Source organism: Chelonia mydas, chromosome 24, assembly GCF_015237465.2.
Source record: "Chelonia mydas isolate rCheMyd1 chromosome 24, rCheMyd1.pri.v2, whole genome shotgun sequence".
Taxonomy (NCBI): Eukaryota; Metazoa; Chordata; order Testudines; family Cheloniidae; genus Chelonia; species Chelonia mydas.
In genome coordinates this window covers 2,069,127-2,088,528 of record NC_051264.2, presented here as the reverse complement: position 1 = coordinate 2,088,528, position 19,402 = coordinate 2,069,127, and the positions used below count along the sequence as shown (strand labels likewise).

Here is a 19,402-nt window from a genome sequence, read left to right as displayed (position 1 = left end):
CTACCAGCGTGATCTATGCCATCATGTGCCAGCAATGCCCCTCTGCCATGTGCAGTGGCCAAACCGGACAGTCTCTACGCAAAAGAATAAATGGACACAAATCTGACATCAGGAAACATAACGTTCAAAACCCAGTCGGAGAACACTTCAACCTCTCTGGTCACTCAGACTTAAAGATGGCAATTTTGCAACAGAAAAGCTTCAAGAACAGACTCCAGCGAGAAACTGCTGAACTAGAATTAATTTGCAAACTAGATCCCATTAACTTGGGCTTGAACAGAGACTGGGAGTGGCTGGGTCATTACACATATTGACTCTATTTCCCCATGTTAAGTATCCTCACACCTTCTTGTCAACTGTCTGAAATGGGCCATCTTGAGTATCGCGACAAAAGTTTTTTTTCTCCTGCTGATAATAGCTCATCTTAATTAATTAGCCTCTTAGAGTTGGTATGGCAACTTCCACCTTTTCATGTTCTCTGTATGTGTATATCTCTTCTTACTCGATGTTCCATTCTGTGCATCTGATGAAGTGGGCTGTAGTCCATGAAAGCTTACGCTCAGATAAATTTGTTAGTCAGAAAAGGAGATACCTCTGTTGCTCACAGCTGACAAACTTCCAAACCAAAGACTTGGGCCCGACGTCAAAATTCACGCTGAGCAAAATTTTTTGCCCAAGTTTTTATTTTTCCCTACAAAAGACGCAGGTGCCTGTCCATTGAAACATTGCACTAAAGTCATGTCAATTTCACTGCATTGTTTCAGTTGAAAAAAACCTAAAACTAATAATAAATGGGGGGGAATCAGAACAGTTAGTTTTGAAATTTTCTAAATGAAACATTTCAGTTTTTCTGTAGGTGATGGTCTGTGAGTGGTCGCACACTAATACCATGGTCCTCAACCAGCGGTCCAGGGCCCCCAGGGGGCTGCCGGCAGGTTTCAGGGGATCCTCCCGGCATGGTTGGCATTAGACTCATCAGGGCCCTGGGCAGAAAGGCAAAGTGCCACCGCACAGGACTGCAAGGAATATTTCAGGGCCCTGAGCCCCACCACCTGGGGCTGAGTTGAAACTTAGCTTTGTGGTGCCCCCTGTGGTATGGGACCCCCGGAAATTGCCCTGCTTCTACCCCTGAACACCGGCCCTGGCTTTTGTCTGTTGTTGGGGCACATGTGGGCCGTGGAGTTTTTATGGCATGAAAAACCATGGGGCGGGGGGAGGCAGGGGTGGGGTCTCAGAAAGAAAAAGACTGACAACCCCTGCACGAATACATACTTCAGATGAGGGGGTCTGCTGTATTCTTATACTTTATATTGTCTCCCCCAGATAGTCCTGGTGAAAATCAATACATGTGAGGAAACAAATCCCTAAACACTAGCCAATAATACCTGTCTATCTGCCATTATCCATATATATGATTCTTAATGCTGCTGGTTGGTTATTATGATGTTGTTGAAAGACTAATTAGTTCTCAGAGTGCTAGGTTTGGTTTTTTATACGGTTTTTTATATAGGCCTATCTATAGCTATATATTATTAGAACATAGATAGATAGATAGATAGATAGATAGATAGAGGGGGTGTCTGAGGATAGATAGATAGATAGATAGATAGATAGATAGATAGATAGATAGATAGATAGATAGATGTGTGTCTTTTTATGTGTGTGTGTTAGAACACACATAAAAGACCTATTTCCCAGGGACAACCATATCTATGCTTTAATCTGTTGCCTTACATAATGGCTCCTTACTTAATGGCTCCAGAAACGCATTCACACAGCGACCAGCCCTCATCTCCCAATGATAAACTGATCCAGGGCAGTAGCACATTCCCTTGGTCATTGCAGAGATGATTAATGAAGTCACCCTGGCATAACTGTCTCTATGCCACTCACAGATCAGGGGGCAGGCCAAGGTGGTATGGAACATGGTCAGAACTCGTCTTCATCAGAAATTTGCCATCTACACTTTTTGTAATAGTCAATTGGAGAATTTTCCTTTCCTCAACATTTTTCACTAAATATTTTTGGCCAGAAATTTTGGTTTTCAGTTGCCACAAGTAGCTAAATTGTGTGTGGGGAGGGGCGGTTCAAGTGTATGGGGTTTTTTATGATGAAAAGTCAAAAAAATTCTGCTGAAAACCTGGACAAAAACAAAAAAAAAAAGCTTCCATATTTGTCAGAATTTCTCACTGAAAAGAAACCCACTTTGTGGCCCACTCTAGTCGGAGCAACACAAGAGGTGTGGGTCACCCTGGATGGCTGGGCTGGCCTAAAGTCCACAACGGTCCAAACCAGCCCCTGTTTGGCTGTAGGGCCAGGAGAGCAGACAGATGGCCAAGAGCCCATTGCCCGCCTGACACAGCCTCCAGGTTCTGCTCCGATCTGTGGCATCCTGGGGCACCTTGACTAGACCACCGCGCTTGTCAGGGAGGAGGATCACCCGGACCATGATATTTGTCACTCGAAGTTGGAGTGCTGCCACCATGACAACAAAAACACAGGCGTGTATCACAGGCAGAAAACATTCCAGACATGCCAACAGGTGACCACCACCCTTTAGAAACACAGGCACGGCAGAGCCATATCCTTTAGCCACCTACATGCAAACCAGACTGGAAAACAACCTGGCCTGCTTTGCACAGCCAGATGGAAACACAGACATAAACAACTGGGAGCAAAGGCTAATTAATGGGGCGTTGGAGCTCATTCAACAAGGTCTTGATCAAAGTCCCAGGCAGCCTCCTCTAGCATGCTCCTGCATGTCCTCCTTGCTTCTGTTTTCCTTTTATTCCATTTATATTTTAGGAACGGTCTCTGAATCCTACAAATGTGATCCCAGTTGTGGTGGCAAAACTCCTACTGACAGGGCTCCCTCGGTCGATATTATCTCCTTCGTGGAACTCACCCAGATGATCCAATTGGAGACATTGCTACCCTGTGGTCCCCGCCTGGTAGGGGTGAAAAACAGCGGTGGAACAACGGGGCAGGAAGGAATGTGGCAGAGAAGAAGGACGGTCCAGTGGTTAAAGCTCTAGCCTAGGTCATGAGGGTCCTCAAGCAAGTCACTTAGCCGCCCTGTGCCTCAGTTTCTCCACTGTAAAATGGGGATTATAATACTTGTCTCTTTCACAGGGGAGCTGTGAGGATAAATATATAAACAATCGTGAGATCGCCAGACGGCCCCTTGACCACAGTCATCGGGGCCTTAGAAGTACATAAGACGGAATTTTGTTTTGTGCAAAATTTTGACATTCTCTGGTGTCGTTCCATTTCAGAACAGAAAAAAAAAGTCAGAATTGTGGAATTTCCTTCAAACCAGCAAAATCCCACCCGGCCCAGCTCGGCTGCCACCAGCACCTCTAGCTTCCCCAGCTCCGGGCCCTGGTTTTCCTGAAGACAGGGTCTCTGGACATGTGTGGAGGGGCTTTCCCATCCCTTGCTTTTCAGGAGTGTGCAGGGAGCTCTGACCCTCGCAGGACAAGCTGCTCAGAGAAGGGATGGTGCTGAATCACCTACAACAGCCCTGGGCCGGGCGGCTGCCAGGATGGGTGGGCATCTCCTGCCATGTCATCCTTCAGAATGGAGGGTCTTGCTGGCTGCAGAACCATCGTGGTTCCACTCAGTGATGGGGGAGGCGGGCTACATATGGGGCCAGGCCTGGCCACATTCAGTGGGCTACATTCAGTGGCCAGGCCTGGCCAGCACCCCGGGGCCCATTGTTCCTGCTGAGAATCCAGGTCTGGTGGGCTATGCAATACAGACTTTGGGGCTAGGGGCTGGTGGCTGGAAGGAAGCAAAGTCGGTTATTTTGGGTTGGAGTCTCCCGTCATAGTCGGAGGAGAGTCGGTTTCTTTCAGGGCGTCTTCTTGTGCGAATGTGAAGTGATGTGGGATCTGAAGATGCGTGCACATGCCGGACAGACGTGGCCTCTTCCTTGTTTTTTTTTTATCACGCTTCTCGTTGGCTTTTTTCTGCTCTGCTGTTCTCGATGGCTTTAGCCACGGACCACCAGGTTAGCCGTCATCCTGATTTGTCGGCAGCTTGACTTCAGATCAACTTGGCCAGCTTTTCGGTGAGTTTTGAGAGTGTCCCTATGTCATTCTCATGGGACTCTCAGTGTGCCTGCTCCCATTTTCAACTGTCTATAAAATGTGGCTTTGGGGAGTCCAGGACTTCGAGTGGCTGGAACAAAGCAGATTAAGCGTACTGGGAAGCTGCATAGATGGTTCTGGAGACCCAGGGTTGGCTTCCACAGATCAGTTCATCTGCTGTTTTGCAGACAGCGGGGAAAGGGTTGCTGCTGGCCCCCTCACCCCAGCCATCAAAGGATTCCCCCAGTTCCAAACACAAATTAAGTAATTGAGCCATTAAGTTGGACTAGCAATTAAATAGATTTGCAGCAGAACATAACAGGTGATGCAGAGGAGAGATATTGATCTGAAATGTTGAGTCAAAGAGATGGGTAGGTAGAGCAGGGTTTGGTTGGTAAATAAACCCATCACCATTCCTGGGGGTGTCTCACTTCTCTTTGGAGAAGCCAGGGTACCAGTATAAAAGTTCTTATGTCCCAAGGATCCTCATTCACTCGACTTTGCTTCTTAGCATTTGTTTCTAGTTGCTGAACAAGGTAAGTCAGATTGTTTTTCCTGTTTATTCATGGATGATAACTTCTTTCCTCGATTTTGGGGTATGAGCTGCAAAGAATCCATACTGAATCTGTTCTGGACAATTCCCTTCCAATACCAAACTCTCCTGGTCTGGGTGGTCCATTGCTCTGATGCAATGCAGAATTTCTTAAATGGGCTGGGGACAAAGCAGGAAGAGACTCCAGCTGGGTAGCAGAAAGGAGACGGAGCTAGGACAGTAGATGCTGCGTGTTTTAGCACTCTGGAAACCCAGATGGATCAATAATGGGACTGGGCACTCTTTGTGGGTGTGAGCACGTCTGCCAAGTGCTAACACATGTTTGATGCTACTGCAACATACGAATAATAATAATGAATTAACTTTTGCAGAGCAATTTGGATCCATAGATCTCACAGCACTTTGCAAAGGAAGCTCAAGATCCGATCTGCATTTGACAGTTGTACCCTAGGACAATCCCAATGAATCATAATAATAATAAAAACCACAATAAGAATAACAATAATAGCAAGAATGGCATGTGTGATAAATAAAGGGGGGGACGGATAGCTCCCTTTGATGGGCACCCAGCGAGCCAGATAGCTGTTCTTTACTTGCTTTACCTGTAAAGGGTTAAAAAGTCCCCCAGGCAAAGAAAAAAAAGTGGGTACCTGACCTAAAGAGCCAATGGGAAGGCTAGATTTTTTTTTAAATGGGGAAAAACTTTCCCTTTGTCTGTTGTTCTCTGGGCTGCAGGGACGGAGCAGCAAGGCTATAAGCAGAAATGCTGTGTAAGGTTTGAACCAGGTATGGAAAAGTATTTTCCATACCTAGAAGAAATAATTTGGATAGGGAATGTTTAGTTAGATGCTGTCAGGTTTATTTTTCATGTCAAGGCTGAATCCCCACTCTGTCACTCCGAGTGCAGGAACTGGGGGCCCGCAAGGATTTTAAAAATTAATACTGGCCCTTCTAGGCTTGTATCACACTCCCAAGGTTACAGCTTCTCTCTGACCTTGGCTTGGTAAACGCTGCCACCACCCAAATGCAAAAAAAAAAAACCTTTGAACCCAGGAAGGAGCACTTGGGAATTCCTCCCTGCGTGGTACCCTCAAGCCCTTTCGCCCCCTCTCTGGGGAAGAGCTGAGAAAGAAACAAAGGAGATTAGCTGTGGCTACCAGCTAATCAAACAACATGCACAAACCTCTTAGGACACCAACAACCCTATCCTGTTCTTAAAAAGAGTAAATTTTATTAAAACAAAAAGAAAGAAAATACAGCTGGAACTTAGGCATTTGCTAGATTTTAAAAGAGCAATTCCAAAAATTAAGCACCCAAACTAGCTTCTTGGGGGTTCAGCTTAAAGGTTACAAGCAAACAAAAGCATCTGGGGTTAGCACAGAGGAGATCCACAAGCCAAAATAAACCTGACAGCATCTAACTAAACATTCCCTATCCAAATTATTTCTTCTAGGTATGGAAAATACTTTTTCATACCTGATTCAAACCTTACACAGCATTTCTGCTTATAGCCCTGCTTCTCTGTCCCTGCAGCCCAGAGAACAATAGACAAAGGGAAAGTTTCTTTCCCCATTTTAAAAAAATCTAGCCTTCCCATTGGCTCTTTAGGTCAGGTGCCCACTTTTTTTTTCTTTACCTGGGGGACTTTTTAACCCTTTACAGGTAAAGCAAGTAAAGAACAGCTAACTGGCTGCCTGGGTGTCCATCAAAGGGACCTAACCGCCCTTTATTTATCACAGTGTATTATCTGCCAGGTGACCAGTTCTGGACCTAGGAAAGTAAACTACTTTGTTCGAGAACCAAAAAAATTATACCATTGATTTCATAATATCTATATATTTTCACAACAGTTCTTTAAAGCAATGACATAAAATATGCTCTTGTTTCTCTGACAATCTTTCTTCCAGAACTGGTCAGAATTTTTGTTTTTTCCCCCGTGGAAAATTTCATCTTTTCGTCAAAAACCTGCAAATCAAAATATTTCAGCCAAAAACTAATATTTTTAGTTCTTGACGAAAAGTCCAAATTTTCCTCCAAAAATTTCAGCAAAAAAGAAAACTGCATTAACCTTGGAAAATGCTACTCTGCTTCAGTCTGGTTGCTTTTATACCCAGACACTCACTTTTCTCTTGCACCCCGTGTTCCTTTGCCCTTTATTTACCTTCTGACCTTTTATGTGCGCTGTTGGAATGCAAGGCGGCCTCTTCCGTTGTCATGCGTAGAGCAATTGGCAAAACCCAACTCTATTGCGCCTTTTGGCCTCGAAGCCCTGATGGCTTAAGAGCATGTGAAACCACAATGGGACAATGAGGTTCACAAGTTTTCAGTGACTTTTTTTTTCATACCTGCCAACCTCTTTACAGGCAGCGCAAACTCTGTTTGCAACAGGGCTTTCTTTTCAGCCACTTGCAACTGGTCCCTCTGAGTGGCAACCCAAACACAATATGGACGTGCCTATCTGGCCTCGAGACTGGACCAGCTGGGGGAAATCCCCATCAGTGCACCCACCAACTGAGAGCAGCTGGTGACCCTCTGACAAGTTCACGGCTCACAGGTTGAGCACCATTAAAAAAAATGCTACCCTACAATAGCACAGGACAATAAAAGCCAGCGTCTCCTGCTTTTGCAAACCCTGGGGGCTTTTGTTCCTTCCAGGGTTCCCTAGCCTGCCGGAAGATGTGTTCGCATCAGGAGAAACAGGACTGCCGTGAGATCCCAGCTCAGGCTGGAGGACACCACGCCAGTGGTGCGGGATCCTCGGGCAGCTGCCCTGGAGCTTTGCGGGGCCAGCACATTTTAGGCTCATCGGGCTGCGGCGGCGGAGGGGGCTCATCCTGCTGCAGCTCCGGGGAGTCCTGCCAGAAGATTATCATCGCCGGGGGTGGCAGTGGAGGCTCAAGCGGTGGGAGCGGGGGATCGTACGGCTGCGGTGTTGGAGGGGGATCAGGCATTGGGAGCGGGGGATCAGGGCAAAAGATTATCATCGCAGACGGTGGCAGTGGAGGGTTGTCTGGCTGCGGCGTTGGAGGGGGATCAGGCAGTGGGAGTGGGGGATCATATGGCTGTGATGTTGGAGGGGGATCAGGGCAAAAGATTATCATCGCAGGCGGTGGCAGTGGAGGGTTCTCTGGCTGCGGCGTTGGAGGGGGATCAGGAGGTGGGAGTGGGGGATCATCTGGGTGCTGCGTTGGAGGGGGATCAGGAGGTGGGAGTGGGGGATCAGGGCAAAAGATTATCATCGCAGGTGGTGGGAGCGGGGGATCGTACGGCTGCGGTGTTGGAGGGGAACCAGGCAGTGGGAGCGGGGGATCAGGACAAAAGATTATCATCGCAGACGGTGGCAGTGGAGGGTTGTCTGGCTGCGGCGTTGGAGGGGGATCAGGCAGTGGGAGTGGGGGATCATATGGCTGTGATGTTGGAGGGGGATCAGGGCAAAAGATTATCATCGCAGGCGGTGGCAGTGGAGGGTTCTCTGGCTGCGGCGTTGGAGGGGGATCAGGAGGTGGGAGTGGGGGATCATCTGGGTGCTGCGTTGGAGGGGGATCAGGAGGTGGGAGTGGGGGATCAGGGCAAAAGATTATCATCGCAGGTGGTGGGAGCGGGGGATCGTACGGCTGCGGTGTTGGAGGGGAACCAGGCAGTGGGAGCGGGGGATCAGGGCAAAAGATTATCATCGCAGACGGTGGCAGTGGAGGGTTGTCTGGCTGTGGTGTTGGAGGGGGATCGGGGCAAAAGATTATCATTGCAGACGGTGGGAGCGGGGGATCGTACGGCTGCGGTGTTGGAGGGGGATCAGGAGGTGGGAGCGGGGGATCAGGGCAAAAGATTATCATCGCAGACGGTGGGAGCGGGGGATCGTACGGCTGCGGCGTTGGAGGGGGATCAGGCGGAGGGAGCGGGGGATCAGGGCAAAAGTTTACCATCGCAGGCGGCTGCAGTGGGGGGGGATCCAGCTACGGCTCTGGAGGCTCAGCTGTCGGGTGCAGTGGTGGTTCAGCCGACTTCGGCAGTGGAGGTTCCCTGCAGTCGATGCAGCAGAAATGCCCCATTGTGATCCCATGCGTGGAGCAGCAGCAGACCAAGCAGCCCTGCCAGTGGCCCCCAAATCTGCAGAAGTAACAGCCGCGGAAGCAACAAGGGAAATAACCCCAGAACATAAATGTACCAGCTGACTTCTTGTTCTTGTGAAGCTGCCTTAATTTCCAGTGCTTTGCATGGCTTGTGTCCGTCCTAAGCTGCAGCTTCTCTCTTCTCTTCGCCAGCTGAAGCCCGTACCACTGACCTATTGCCGATGCCCCTGAGAAATGTGGTTTGTGCTTCGAGGCTGGGATAAAAATTCCCTTCCTCGGGTCCCTGCTTCAGTCTCCAGTTGTGCATGTGAGACAAAAATAAAACGTATCGTGCATGAGAACCACAGCGTCCGGGTGTTTGCTTTAGTCTTTGCTCCCCTGCCAGCCGTTCACCTGGTTTCAGACTGGGAACTGACCTCTGATTAACACAGCTGTTGTGTCCATTTAGCAAGCCCAGATTGGAGAAGGCAGAAGGTCCGATCCTCAGCTGACGTAAGTGGGGGTTGTCATGCTTCCTAATGTGGCCCCACAGCATCTACTGCATCTCCTCCAGGACTGCATAGGATAGGACCTGATCCTGAGACCCGGACACACATTGAATAGTTCCTTACCACGTGGGTATTCTCCCTGAAGACACTGGTGCTACTCCTGGAGTAAGGTGCTACTCAATGAGTGTAAGACAGGACTGGGACTCAGGAGGTCCCAGTTCAATTTCCAGCTCTCCTACGAACTTCTCCCACTGCAGTTCACTTTAGCCTCTGAAGCTACGAACCCCTGGATTTTAAACAGAACACGGCAGCTGGACGGATCCCTTGCGCGGTAACCTACTCCTCTCTCTCTCTGCTCTGAGAATGAGAGAGTTCGCTGGCCTTCAGGGCATGCTGCAGACGCTGTCACATGGGCTGAGGGGCCTTTCAGGACAGGTCATGGTGTGGGGAAACTGAGTCCTGGTCTGCACTAGAAAAGTTGTACTGTTATAACCGTGTCAGTCCTGGGTGTGATTTTATACTACTGTGGCCCCAGTGAGGACCCAGATAGTCCATCATCAAGGTGCCCTCTATGGATGTTCCCCTTCCTGATCTGGAATAATCTGTAAAGGTACGAGCACTCTGATACCAGCATCACCCCGTCCACACTCGGGAGGGCAGCCACTTTCCTGGTGACGTTAACACAGCAAAACTCTCTAGTATAGACAAGCCCTTCGGAGTGCCTAATTGACATTGACTCAGCTTGTTAACCCTCAGTTTTCTCCTTTAATTAAAGAGTCCTTTTCATATAAACAGCACATGCTCCCAGAGAGACTTGACCAGCACATTTTATAAATTACACGCAATAACTGCTGACCCAGGACATCGGTTAGATACAGAGGGCTAATTCTCCCAGAGCACTTGATTAACACGTGGACTACACCCTCTTAAAGAGAGCAAGAACATCTCTTACCTCCCTGTATGGGTTACCTGGACTGTGCTTTTGAGCAATGAGCCTGCAGGCATAACGTAAAAGCACTACATCCCTGCTGAAGCCCAACCTGGGGCAACCATTCCCCTTACTTCTTGGCCAACGCAAGGCAAGCTACCTGGACTATAGGTTCGAGTGTGCAGAGTTAAACAGGGCTGCACCTGCCCGGGCAAGTAGACGGGCAATGAGTGGAACCTTGGTTACACCCACATGCATGCACACACCCCTCCCTTATTCCCCGGCCAGTGCATCTGAGCCACCAGGTGAAGGATATTCGTTTTCTGCTGGCAAAGGCGAGTGGTAAATCACAGGAGCATGAGAGGAGCTGGGGGAGAAATGTAGATTCCTGGGGCGCCCCTGGGGTCAGGCCGCCCAGAAATACAGGGCAAAGTGTACCCCGGAAAGTGTTAGAAAACAAGACAAAGAATCACCAAAGATCTCTAACTGTTCTTTCAGTGCACCTCCCTTTAACCAGGGAGACATGCTTTGCAGAAGCCAAGAGGGGAGATCCAGCCTCATTAAAGCGATCCAACCACAAAGCAACAAGTCCCGTTAAAGTGCTAGCATTAACTATTGCCTATTGACAGATCCGTGCACACCTCCCTGGAGGTGGAAACACCCCTGTAGGCATATGCTTTTAAGGGACTTTTCTCAGAGGTGGGACAGTTCATTTTAGGAGCTCCTTTCGGGCTTTGGTGGGACGCTGCCTGCCTGTCAGATTAAGGCAACGAAACAACGTTGTGTAAATGGTGCCACCTGCACGGGAGGTGTGGCTAGCTGCATAACTGTATTCTAACTTCACAGTTGTGCAAGACTTACTCACCTGGGGAATCCTTACTTATGCAGGGGGTCTGAGTGACTGCACCCGTGAGTAAGGGCTCACCCACATGATCAGAGTTTGCACAATCAGACACCAAGAGAAGAGCATGTGTCATTAATCAGAGTAATTAACCACTGGAACAATTTACCGAGGAGTCTCCACCACTGACCATTTTTAAACCCAGATTTGATGTTTTCCTAAAAGATCTGCTCTAGAAATTATTCTGGGGGAACTTCTCTGGCCTGAGCTCTACAGATCAGAGTAGGTGACCACAATGATCCTTTCTGGCCTCAGAACCTATGAACCTATGGTGGCAATGGCTGGTTTGCAAATAGAGTTGCTTGGAAACAGATCTGTATATTTCAGAAGGGACACACCAGAAAAAATGAAAAATTTTCATTTTGTTCACTAATTTTTAATTTATTTTTGGACAGGAAAACATATTAAAAACAAACACAATGATTTTTTTTTATTTAATGTTATCATTTGGAGGGTCTATTTTTCCCCTGGCCTCTTCTTTGTTTGCTTTTACTCCCCTTATTAGAAACTGGGAGGAAAAGTAAAGAAGAGAAAATGGGAACCCAGATCTATTTCTTAATCAGACATTTCAAGATCGGTTTCCAAGTATTTTCCCAACCAGCAGAAAATTAGTTCCTGTTTCTCGCACGTCCTGGGCAAAGCTTTCAGAGTTGGTTGCCAAACAGGACACATCTTGTTATTCCAATGCCTCAGCTGCAAAGGGACGTGGTTATGAACAGATTCCATCCAAATCTGTTTTGAGCGGCCCTTTGGGCCTCTTAGGGAGATTGTCTAGATTGGCTTATATACCGTATTACACAGTTGTCTCCTTGGGCAGCCACTGCTCCTCACATCATGAACTCTTCCACTGAGAACAGTTTTAGGCACTCAGTGTGGGGTCATTCCAGCCACATGACCAAACTGTTGTGGTTGGAGCCTGTTGATCATCGTAGTCATGCACAGCACTTTCCGCTAATACCAGATTATATTCAACACCCATTGCACCCACGTCCCTTCAAGTTGTGAAACATGGGTATTGGCAAAGCATCTGGAGCAAAAAGCTGCAAACGTTTGAAATGAAGAGGCTGTGCCAAGCCCTAGGTGTGGCTTGGCTAGATCGACTAAGAAATGACGACACCTCAAGTAAAAATGGAGGGATCCATTCACTTTAGAAAATCTTGGCCATTATCTAAAAGACATGTCCTATCAATTAGAGCTGCAGGAAACTACCACTGAATATTGTATCCCACCTGCTTGTTCAGACCTTGGCCAGGGGAATTTCAGATATTTCAGGTAAGGATCATCTCTACTGTAGGTGCTGCAATACAAAAATTACTCCTGCATGACAGTAAGATATTAAATAACCAAAACCACCCTCACCCTTTGTCTCATCTCCACTTACAATGCACGTTGGGTGGGGCGAGCAATTAAAACTTTGTGAAACACAGGGAAAAGAAATGATACCAATCAAAGGCGATGAGTCAAATAAGCTTTTGAAGAAAGGGGATAATTAGAGGCTGTAAATACGTTGGTCATTGTCCCCCAGCCAAGAGCAGGGCTTAGGAAAAGTATAAAAGTTCTCATACCCCTAGCCACCTAATTCACTCAGCTTCACGCCTATCTCTGGTGTTCTTGCTGGCATTCAAGGTAAGCCCTTATTCTAATGAAGCTCTTTACTGTTCATTAAAATTAACTCAATAGTTTTTGGACTACGATCTGCCAAAATGTATTAAGAGTCTAGCTCTGGACACTGAAATTATTCAGACTCCAGTTCTGAGTTGGTGGGTGGGCTGTCGGGGCTTGATGCCAAATCTGGCAGTAGAATTTGATGCTAAATAGGATTTTTGTTTAATTGTTGTTATTTATCTGAACGACCATAGTGCCTAGGATTTCTGGTTTTCTGAAGACAAAATGGAAAGAAGCAAAGTGAAGTATGGGAAGTAGAAAGGAGACAAAACTATGGAAACTGATGCGAGAATAGGCTTAAGCTTCTTAATACATTTTCCCCAGCTATTCAAGCTTTTTGGGACAAGGCTACCTATGAGGGCATCTCCTTGACTCATAGTTCTTTTTTATCCAATGGCAATCTTTATTTTATGCATTTTTTCTGGAACTTTGAAAATAGCAGAGGGGTGATAGGTATGCTATTCCCATTTCAATCTGGAATTTTAATGGGATTTAGGGACCTGTATACCCTATTCAATGCCTTAGAATATCCCATCTTTCAAGAGTAGAAAGATACTGTCCATAGACTCACAATGGCTAGCTCCTCATCTGAGGTAAAATCAGCATAGATCCCATTGAGTTCAAAGGAGCTACTCCAGTTTACACCAGCAGAGGATTTGGCCCAGACCAGAGAGAATGTGGTGGTCACCTTGGGTACAATGTTCAATAGCACCTAAATGATTTAGGAACCTATGTCCCAACAGTGATTTAGGAACCTGGGAACCGAAGGTTCACTGTAAATCCATGAGAATTAGACTGCTAAGGCATTTTGGAAATTTTATGACAGGCCAAATTGTGCTACTGATAATGTGAAACTCTTTCCCCATCTTGTTTTCAGCTCTCCTCCTTGTCCCACAACAAACATTTTTCCCTCAATAGCATTTTTCTCCAGATTTTTTGTGTGCACACACCTGCTCGCTCCCAGGGAGGCAATGTTGCCTATAGGATAGTACACTGAGCTGGAACTCAGGAGATCTAGGAACTCAGGAGTTTCTATTCCCACCTTCAGCACTGGCCTGCTGGATGAACTTTGGCAAGTCAGTTACTCTCTCATACCTCAGTTTCCCCATCTGTAAAATGGCAGTAATGATAGGTGTGGTTATTATTAGTCTCGTTTCTTCACTGACTTCTTATAAAGCACTGTCTCTTTTCATTTCTTACCTCCACATTTAAGAGAATATTTTTGTTGAACCATAACCAGAAATGGCTTGATTCCACCTTAAAAAAATCACAAACCCTACAACATTTCCTGAGACCCTTTTCTCCAAACTCTGTTATGTGTGGACTATAAATCCCCAGGCCAGAGAATCTCACTCTTTCAGCTTCCACCCCTTGCCACCAGACCTCCTGAGCGAAGTCCTAAAAACTTTGGCTCAGGTCCTCCTCAGGCAGCCTGGGAATCAATGAAATGGTGCCAGGTTTCTTTGGGAATCTGGAGAGCAGTGGTTGCATGTGACTGAGGACATAAATGCCCATCAGTGGAAAACTGGAGAAAAGATCTACAGCTGATTAGCTCGACATAGCTTCCTTCCATTTACACCATAGAATATCAGGATTGGAAGGGACCTCAGAAGGTCATCTAGTCCAACCCGCTGCTCAAAGCAGGACCAATCCCCAATTTTTGCCCCAAATGGCCCCCTCGAGGATTGAACTCACAACCCTGGGCTTAGCAGGCCAATGCTCAAACCGCTGAGCTATCCCTCCCCCCAGCTGGGGGGGCCAGGCTCATGGAGTGGAAATTGTCTGGGCAACCTCGCAGACAAATGCTCCTGACTCCCGAGTGAGAAGAGGTCATTATCTGGGAATTGTTGGCTTATGCATTTAACTCATAACAGAATCGTGAGTTCCACGCGGGGAGGGAAGGAAAAGCCTAAGGAAGTTACTCGTGTTTTCACAGTAACTGAAGGATGATCCTGTTTTCTTTTTTTCCAGGGTTCCCTGCATTACAGAAAGATGTGTTCCCGTGAGCCCCGAGGCTGTCACGACACCGGAAGCTCCTCCTGCCACGACACCGGAAGCTCCTCCTGCCACGACACCGGAAGCTCCTCCTGCCATGGCAGCGGGGGCGGGACATGCCATGATGTGAAACCTCTGCCCCAGTGCCCCATCCCTGTTCCTTGCCAAACCACCACCATCCCCTGTCAGCAGCAGACCAAGCAGCCCTGCCAGTGGCCACCGCAGAAGCACCAGAAGTAAAGGAGGACAAGAAAAAAGAAGTCCATCTCAGAAGCCCAGTTTGCTTCTCGCTCTCATTGAGCTGGAAAAGCTTTGCCATCTTACCTCTTTCCTAAATTGCACATCCGCTCTCCTCCGATGGGTACTGTAGCAACCCAGGGTGTTACTAACAACCTCTAAGAAATGTGATTGGTTCCTGCATGCTCAGATAATTTAATCCTGCCTCTGTCTCTGGCCAGAAATGCCAGGCATTAAATTTTACAACCCGTGAGAGTGCCAGAGTCTTGGCGTTTGTTAACCAGAAGCTTCTCAGCCTCTTGTCTGTCACGAATCCCTTTCCTCGCTAGAGCGTAAGCCCTCTCCTTTTAAAAAATAGCTGGGGTGTTGACAGCAGATTAAGCACATTAAGTGCCCAACTCTGAGACAGGACCACCAGGATGCAACCTGGAACTGGGGTACAGCTGTGCCCCCTCAACTCTCCAGGCTGGGCTGTCTCTCACAATTCATTGCTAGTGACAAGCAGCAAACCCCTACAAGTGCTGCTATCACTCAGCACAACAGCATGGGGTGCCCCACACCCAGCCAGATTGCAAGAATGCTCCCAGAGCCACTCACAAATCACACAGAGAAGGGCACCAGCAAATCTCCCCAGCCTTGCACCCCAGAACTGTGCTGAATTGTTGCTTCCAGTGTAGGTGGGGGAGGAGAAAGGCCAAGGCATGATGCCACTGTCCCCTATTTTATATCCTCAGTCCATGTGCCTAGAAAACACGAGCCCAGACATGTCCTGGTGGGCTTTGCTGAGTCACAGAATTGAGCAATACCCCATTGTGTGATGCTTGTGCAGCCCTCTTACAGTATTGTAAATCCCTTGTTTACAACTTCCTGATGATGAATGGCTGCTTAACACCTTCCTGGGAGAGGCTCACCACCTAGCAGCAGGTTTCAGAGGAGCAGCCGTGTTAGTCTGTATCCGCAAAAAGAACAGGAGGACTTGTGGCACCTTAGAGACTAACCCATTCATTTGAGCATAAACTTTCGTGAGCATCTGATGAAGTGAGCTGTAGCTCACGAAAGCTTATGCTCAAATGAATGGGTTAGTCTCTAAGGTGCCACAAGTCCTCCTGTTCTTTTTGAGTGTGGAATGTGATAAGTTCTGTGCTGCTAACAGCTTCCGCCCCGGGGCAGGGAGTTTGTTTATAAACAGAGGCAGGGTGATCAAGATAACAAAAGCTTGTCATTACATTCGATAAAGGATTGTTACATCATCCTGAAAGCATTGCCAGCCACTCTAGTGAAAAGATAGGGAACAAAGGGTAGGAATAAAGGGTCAATTTTCAGAATGGAGAGAAGTCAATAGGGGTGTCCCCCAGGGACATCGATGAAGGGAGCTGTAGCTCACGAAAGCTTATGCTCAAATAAATTTGTTAGTCTCTAAGGTGCCACACGTCCTCCTTTGCACCTAGCAGCAGAGACTCTCAAACTTGCAACGTATTTCAGTAGCAAGCATACAGCAGAATCTCATAACTTCACACACACTAATGATATACAGATTTGGACAGAACAATGGGTTTCATCAGATCCTGACCTTTCATAAGCTATTTTACATGGCATGCTTTGTATGAAATGTAGCATAATTCTATGACAGGGGTCAATACAGGGGTTCCAGGGCGCTGCTTCAAGGTACAGAGTGCCACAAACTCCCACTGGATTTCAATAGGCGTGGGATGTCTAAGGCTCAGATGGTTTTCACCTCTTTACTCATTGCTTTAACCAGAATTGCAAAGCCTAGAGGCCAGATATTTGCAGGGGTTTAGGCACCTAAAGATCCACATAGGTGCCTAGTGGGATTTTCAAAAGCACCTTAGCAACTTAGGCACCAGACTCCTGCTGATTTCAGGTGCTTTTCTAATCCTGCCTTGCTAGGCCCAGATCCTCTGTGCCCCCAGTTGATCCAAGTAGCAGTGATGGGGGTGGAGGGAAGAGGAATGGGCATGGGCTGGGATCTGGGCAGTAAGGCAGGGTGTGAGTGTGCACGTGTGTGTGAGTACTTTTGGGCTCAGAGACAGGAGGTGAAGCTGTCGGACTATGATCTAGCTAGGGGTGCAATGCCCATTTGGGGACTGGGAAAGCAGAGGGGAAGAAAGGAGGCTCTGGGTAGTAGGAGGGACCAAGGAGACTCCAGATAGCAGCCCTGGAGAGGTCAGATGTGGCAGAAGCGGGAAACTGGAGATGGACTGGGGAGGGAAAGAGGCCTGTTGGGATGGAAGGAGCTGCAGAAGGCTCCAGGGACCAGTCCTCAAGGACAGGGAGTGTTGAGGACATGAGGTCGGGGTGGTCCAGAGACTGCTCGGGGCCAGGGGGTACAAGGCCAGGGTGGAGGCATAAAGCACTGCTGGGGGCAGGGGGCACAAGGCCCGGGTGAGGGCTGTGGAGGGGGCATGCCGCTCTAGCAGATGCTGCAGGACCCAGTCAGGCACTTACCAGTCAAGCTGCCCAGTTGCCAGGGCCCACAAGTCGTATAGAAAAAAGTTGCAAGATCTGGAAACCTACCTTGCAAGGAGTGACTTAAGGAGCAATGAAAACTGACCTCCTCAACCAAGCACTTGGAGATCTACTGGGGAAAAGAGCTCTGTGTTCTTATTAATTATTAATTATTATTATTGCAATGTTTTAAGGTTGCTACTGGTCCCTGAAAGACTCCCCCTACCACAGAGCTTCAGGGTCATGCCACGAAGGATCAGTCTGTGTTGAGAGGCATCACCATGCTATGATTCTGCAGCATCATAGCACAACGCCCAGGGAGCCTGCCCGAGGGAGCCACAAAGCTGCCCTTACGTGAAGACAAGCACAACTGGGCTGTCCAGTGCAGCAGTATTGTCCACCAATGCAGCAACACTGTGCCTTGGTGCAAAAATACCACCCACCCGTGCAACACTGCTGTGCACCAAAGCAGCAAGGCTATGCACTAGTGCAACCGTGCTCTGCTCTTTTATCAACCCCAGCGCTTCAATATCCAAGCCAGCACCAGCAAAAGCAGATCTGCCAGCTGCTAGCCCATGTGCAGAAGAGATAGTCAGAGAAACAACAGTGAACTGTTGAAAACAGCCTATAAGCATAAATGTGCCAGCTGGCTGCTTGTTCTTTTGAGGTTGCCTTTGGTTTATAAAGCTTTTTGTGTCTTCTCCGTTTCACAAATTACAGGTATTCTCTCTTTTCCCCTCCAGTTGCCTTTAATGTCTGCAACACGTTTTGAAGAGCGTTGTCCTCCATACAAATGTGAAGTGTTCTTTTTAAGTATCATGCCTTGTGTCTGATTGATATTCTTGGGTTATGGAATATTTAAACTAATATATAAAACTTTCTACTAGCCAGCCCTTGGTTTCCTTCTCCAATCTCCAGTTGGACCCGGGAGACAATAAAGCTTGCAATTCATCAGAGGGACAACGTGTTGGCATTTCCATAGTTATCAGCCTCTTCACTTTTTCCTTGGTAACTCCAGAAGCATCCTGTTGAACACATGCCTGTTCAGGGGTCAACATAAACTCATCACTATAGCGTTTAACAGCCAGGATCATCCGAATGAGGACCAATACTCAGGACTACACTTTACAATAAGAGGTATTCCTGCTATCAGGCCATTGCCAAGGCCTTTGTTTATTCCAAAGTCCCTGGAACAAAGTCTTCTGGCCCACTCTAGTCTGAAAGGGCCAGTACACGTCATTACACTGCAGCATGCATAGATCCACCCAAGCTAGCTTTGATCTAGCTAGCTCCAGCAACAATCGCCATGATAGCCATTATTATAGCAGACAGTCGTCTGTCTTGGATGGTTTAGACACAACAAATCCTGCATCTTGGCAGGGGGGTAGACCAGATGATGCTTGCAGTCTCTTCTAACCCTATGATTCTATGAAACTGAGGCAGCATGGGCTGTACATGTCCACCTGGGAGTCTCAGTATGTATATAAGTGGCATGCCAAGTCAACATATCAGTTTCACTGCAATATGTCAGGTATCTGTTCAGTGCCTGAAGCATTGCATGGTGGATTTACTCTGTGTGATTTATTACACACACTAATTAGCTAATGTTTGCACTGGTGGTGTGCAAAGGCAACGTGTCCTAAAGTGATATGCCTTATCGTTAAGAATGGATTCAGAATGTGAAGCATGTGTTTGAGTATGCAGGGCATGCATAGCATGAGGTCACATGCAAATTATAACGTGCCATTTGTGATTCTCAAATGAAAAGTCTGAAAATGTCACTGATGGTTCTCTAGAGACTGGATCTCATGATTTGAGATGGTTTGAAAACCGTTTTTTTACCGTGAAACTTTTTAACAAACATTTTTTAATTTTCACTGAAAATTTCTGAATTTGCAACAAAAACCAAATACCCACACAACAAATGTTTTCTTGGTTTCCAGGGAATTAAATTTAGTTTTTGTTACTTCCAATAAATAGACAAAAACGTTCAACAAAAATGGAAATT

At 47.3% G+C, this 19,402-nt stretch overlaps 1 long non-coding RNA gene across 1 annotated transcript; it reads left to right on the top strand.

Annotated features, from left to right (window-relative positions):
- Positions 1-12,608: 12,608 nt before the first annotated feature.
- On the top strand, positions 12,609-15,181 carry LOC114019332. Its single transcript, XR_003564424.3, has 2 exons — positions 12,609-12,657; positions 14,668-15,181. It is a non-coding gene; the product is annotated as an uncharacterized LOC114019332 (long non-coding RNA).
- Positions 15,182-19,402: the final 4,221 nt, after the last annotated feature.